This window comes from Suncus etruscus, chromosome 7, assembly GCF_024139225.1.
Source record: "Suncus etruscus isolate mSunEtr1 chromosome 7, mSunEtr1.pri.cur, whole genome shotgun sequence".
NCBI lineage: Eukaryota > Metazoa > Chordata > Mammalia > Eulipotyphla > Soricidae > Suncus > Suncus etruscus.
In genome coordinates, this window is record NC_064854.1 from 42365386 (window position 1) to 42371385 (window position 6000).

The following is a 6000-nucleotide window of genomic DNA, read 5'->3' on the forward strand; positions in this document are numbered from 1 at the left end:
CCAAACCCATAATCAAAATCACTTAGCAACTAGGGAAGATGCAATCAGATAAACTAATGCATAATTCAAGTTTAATCATGAATGTCCTTTGAAAAACCACTTATGTTCTATTTACAAGGAAAGAGAGTCAAAGTAAGAATTCATAGTTATAGACCGGGATGAGCTTGTGAAAATTATCAAAAGCAAGGTTAATCTGCTATTTTAAGTGATTTAATATAAATTAGTAGCACTGACTTGAAGAGCAGGAAAGTATTCAGCACATATAAATAAGCTGGAGAAGAAACCATCTCTAATTGGGAACAAGCTACTGTAGAATGTTTTTGTTTCAGAAACTCAAATCCTATTCATTCCTAACAGTCTTTTTCTAATGGGGTGGTAAGCTGGTTATTTTTAACTAGAGTATAAACCATAGGTAAAAGAGCTGAAACCACCAAACCCAGCAATTTTCTAAGATGAGGTCAGTGAAATTAATTTAGGAGAAGGGAGTTTTCAAATTCTATACTTCTTTGTTTTTCAAATTCAAATATACTTTTTATTTGCCTACTCCAAAGAAGGATTTACGCTTCCATAAAGACTAATGTGAATGGATTGTGAATGAGAATACTACTCTAGGTAAATTTGAGCATGCAAAAAGTTAAGTATGGAATTAACAATTAAACAATGCAGAAGTTGAAGAACTGGAAAAAGAGAGATGGGCTCTCGTGTATACCAAAAAATACAAATTTCAGAATGATTATAGGACTTAGTTGGCTACAACGCTCTTATGGACTTCATCTCCAAGTTCTTAAGATTTCTGGTAGAACAAATTAAGTGAATATATTCATGATGTCATCAAAAACTCGAATAAGTCCAATCAATGAACAAAAATTGTATGGCAGGTAAAATTTTCCTAGTATTTAAAGTAGATAGTATGTCTATACGTGTGTGTATATTAATTCAAACTTTAGTGACATTCTAGACTTGGGTAATTCTCTGAGGGTGATCTCTGAGCACCAGTAGCATGTTATCAGCTAGATAAGAGTCTGAGAAAGTTCTTAATTTCCACAATAAAATTTTAAGATACAGTTTCTACCTTTTATTTCCAAAACTGGCCTGGAGAAAGTCATTACATATATAGATAGATTCATATGATGATTTATGATACACATTAGTTTTTAGAACCAGATTTACATTTATGAATGTAATACATATTTGTGAATCCAAAAGTATTGCATATTTCTTCCATCTATACTAGTAATTTATATGCTTAGAAATTATTGCTTTGGATGGTTCTGTTAATTACTATAATTTTCTTCTGTCATTTTTTGTGAAAACAAACTGTTACAAATCACCACTTTCTATTACATTGGAGCAGTAAATGACAGTACATAAAATTAAATGTTTCATTTGTTACAGAGAATGGAGATTATCAAAATTTACTGTCCAATCTAAAATGATTTCATGTTTATTATCTCTTATAAACACTAACATTAAAGCAGCCAGCAATAATAAGTGAACTTTCATTGTTGCTAACAAAAACAATAGTATTCAATTATACTTTACCCATCTACACGGAGCACTTTTTCCAATAGTGACATTTGAACTGATTAGTATATTATTACCCTGGTCTTTGTTTTAAGTAAAATATTAATAAGAGCAGTCCTCAAAAATGTAGTATCATTCAACATAAACCTAGGTGTGTTTAAGCTTTTTGTTCCATCAATATTATAATAAAAATACAGTGGACAAAGAGATGTTATTCAAGGACTATTGTATTACTTTGGGAATACAGTTGGTGGAATTGTTTTCACTTCCTATATCTGCATTTTTATCAGTGTTTCATTATTTTCACATTTTTTCCTCTACATTTTTGGAGAATTGCTTTGGTCACACTCACTCAATTTTTCGCAGCATTAATTTCGCTCTTTACTGCTAGTGCAGATGGCTTGGTTCTTATGCCTCATTGTATTTCTAAAAGGCTATGTTTGGGGTTTTTATTTCTTGAGAAAATAACGTCAATTTCTTTTTTATTCTGTATCCTGCATAAACTATGTTTCTAGATCCTGTTTTTCAATTTAAAAAATCAAAAATTAAAGCCTATTATTGCATCTGAAAAATAAGATTCATAATAGTCTCCATTAATAGGGTTGTTATGAAAGTTAGTGAGTAAATAAAAGTAACATATTTGTAGAAGTCTGGATAAACCAGAACATGTAAATCATCTGCTGCTGAGCCAGAGATATACTGTGAAACTTTATCAGTGGTTCAGGGATAGAGTTGGTAAGACTAAAAGGATAATATAGGAGATAAAGTAATTTGCACCCAACATGGTCTGCCCAAACACTACCAAGAGTCACTCCTGGGCACAGAGTCAAGAATAGATGCTGATGGGCCAGAGAGATAGCATGGAGGTAGAGCATTCACCTTGCATACAGAAGGACAGTGGTTCGAATCCCGGCATCCCATATAATCCCCCCAGCCTGCCAGGAGAATTTGTGAGCAAAGAGCCAGGAGTAATCCCTGAGTGCTGCCAGATGTGACCCTAAAACCAAAAACCAAAAAATAAATAAATAAATAAATAAAAGAAAAAGAAAAAAAGAATAGACTCTGAACACCCTTAGGTGTGGCTCAAAATCTTTCCTTCTCCCCCTCAAAAGTTCATGCTTGGCATGCACAAGATTCCAGGTTTGATCTCTGGCACCACACAGGCTTTCAAGCCCTGGTGGTCCCTACCACACAAAAACATAAACAAAAATGAATTAAAATTTATTGAGCTGGGGCCGGGCGGTGGTGCTGGAGGTAAGGTGCCTGCCTTGCCTGCGCTAGCCTAGGACGGACCGCGGTTCGATCCCCCGGTGTCCCATATGGTCCCCCAAGAAGCCAGGAGCAACTTCTGAGCGCATAGCCAGGAGTAACCCCTGAGCGGCACAGGGTGTGGCCCAAAAACCAAAAAAAAAAAAATTTATTGAGCTTAAAAGATAGTATATTGGGTAGGAAATGGGTAGGAAATGAAAGTTTGCCTTTCATGAAGGCGACCTATATTCAATTCATGGCACTGATACATTCGAAATCCTGAGCACAGGCAATAGGGAACCGAGAGCACAGAGCCAGGAAAAAGCACTGTTGAGTGTGGCTCCCAACAAAAACCAAAAACGTACTAAACTTTAGTAATAAAATAAAAGGGTCATCTTAAGATATAAAGAAATCCCATGATTTTGTAGTTGCAATTTGCAGGAATTGCAGTCTCTGAATGTGAACATGGAGAAATCCAATCTGCAGTAGAAAATCAACCTCAATGGTCTAGTCAGCGCAGTGATGGGCATTGAGTGTTTCTTGATCTTCTTTGAAACATTATAGTTGCTTTACCATTTTTTCCTAGGAGTGTGTGTGAATGCAGTCCACCACTACCACAAATTATGCAGAATTTCCAACACTTGGGGAAATTGCAAGAGTTAGTACATGCAGAGTACAATGGTTAAGTCTAGCCTTGGGAAAATCACCTTCACGATTATGGTTTCTCTCCTGCCATGCTGTACCATTTTAGAAGGCCAAATGTACAGATTTCAGGATTGCATTTCTCAGACAGTTGCCATATAGCCCACTGTTAGAACATCCAATAGATGCCTTCATTTCCAGAGTTGCAGTTTATTTAGTTGTCTTATATCTGGTATCATTTTGCTACCAGAGAATAGATTTGGGGAGTGCTCAGAGGTAAGGGAGGACCCAGGTAAGCACTTATTCACTCCTGAACCTCTAAGAAGGGAGGACCTGGGTAAGTACCTGCTTAGTATAGGCAATTAGCCAGCCAGTCCCACAGGGTAGCAATCAAGCCATGTCAAGGTGCACTTGATTTACTTGCCCTGAGAATGAACCCCTCCCACCCAAAATAGGAGAGTGAGAGAGAAAAAAAAGCGAGAGAAGGAAAGCAAGAGAGAAAGAGTAAGAGAAAGGGAAAAAGAAGTGATTTGCTGCCCTAGATAGAACAAGGCATGGGTAGGGGCTAGGGGGAAATGGTGGGAGAAAAATGGGAGACATCAGTGATGGGAAGAGTGCCCTGGTGAAGGATGGTGTACATTGTATGACTGAAACCCAACAATGAACAATTTTGTAATCATGGTGCTTAAATAAAGCAATTAAAAAATGAATAGCCAAACAGTACTGCTAGCATCAGATTCTGCATATGGGGATTGCTAAAGAGTCAACCGTTAGCCTCATGCCTGCTAGGAGCTATTACTCTCCAGTGTGAATGCATTTTGAAAATGAACACTCAATGCAAGTAAAACAATCCATTATAGAAACATAAAATTCCGTAGCAAGCTAGGAGTAAATAGAATTTTTATAGTCTAGTGGAGGGCTGCATAAACTCCATGATTGAATCCATACACCGTCCAGTGAGATTAAACAATGTAAGTAAAATTTATTCACTTTTATAATAAGAACGAACCTATATAGCACTTCTCACTACTTAAATGTGATAATGAAACATGTTGCTAAAAATCTAAAATATTAAAAAATATCTAAATTATTTATGAGGGTTTGATTAAAATCATGGCATTTCTTTGGTAAATCTGGAAGTGTACTGATCATCTATTAACTTTTTCTACCAAGTCAGAATCATAAAGATTCCTTTAGTGTTGTGCTTGTTGCCATAAAATATTTATATTATGGATTTTGTAGAGACAGGTATGTTAATCTGAATGTAATCTATTTGGTTCAATATTTGGGAAGTGTTTTTGAAGAACAGAAAATATTACACACTTTATGGGATGAAATAAGATGATAGTTGATTGTAACTGGATTATGTAATTCTTGAACTAGCTAAAGGCCATAATCCCCAGCACCACACATGATCCCTTGAGCATAGTCAGAAATGACTCCGGAGCACAGATTCAGGACTTAGCTTTGAGAACAGCCAAATGTAATCCTAAAACCAAAAAAAGAACAACAATAACCAAAAAAGTATATTTTAGTGTATTATATAACAGAAAGAATTTAAAAGAAATCATATAATGCTTCCTTCTTCAGATTTTATGCATGTGCTTTAGAGAGCAATAACTTTACAAACATTCTAGTATACATTAAAAAATGAGTGTCCTAATCTTTACCTTTTTAAGGTTTTTAAATTTCTAGCTAATGAAATCTGTTGAAATGAACAATGAACATTTGAAAAATATTGCTTAGATCTTAGTATGTCAATAAAAAGTCTATTTAGTGGTCGCTATTTTTTAAATCTGTTTTGCACTTAATGCTTCCTATTCAGCAAGAATTCGTTGACACTCATTGTTTATGGAAGAGAACAGTTCACTAAAGTCTTTATCAACTCACTGCCCACATTCTACAATAACTAGATTGCAGGACATCTCAACAGCTCCTATTCTAGCACCACTTTCTACTCTATATAAAGACAAAATGAGACCAGAAACACAATGTGACATTGTGAGTCTTCACACTTGGGCATTACCAGCATGGGTTTGTAAATGGGAGAGCTTGTCTTCCTCTTTAAAGTGGGTGATTGGAGATTTTGAGAGAGAGATTAATTAGGAAATGCAAATCTTTGTCATGAATCTTTAGTATTCTCACAGCTCCGAAAGTCTATGCTCTCTGCACAGTACAGATCCTGATTGAAATATTTTAGTCCCTAACTAACACAATAAAGATAGAATGAAGTGACATATAAGAGTTTATGGCTAGAATCCACAGAATTTGAGAAAAAGTTAAATTGAGGAAGGGAAGAGGGGATTGGAGGATTTCTCACCCACCGCCAAGGTATTATTTACTGGGACCAGAAATTATAGAGAACAAGTTGGTCTAAAAGTCTGTTTAATTTGTTTATGTCATTTATTAGTCAACTGCTATTTTATTTAGTTACCACTAAACTTTTAGGCAAATTTGACCAGAGATTATTGTTGGCAAGGTTTTATGATTTCTAAAATAATTTTCCCTTTCACAGTGATAATTTTCTTGTCTCAACATTTAAAACAAAACTGTTTCACTAGAAAGCCTGTCTAGAGTACAGGCGGG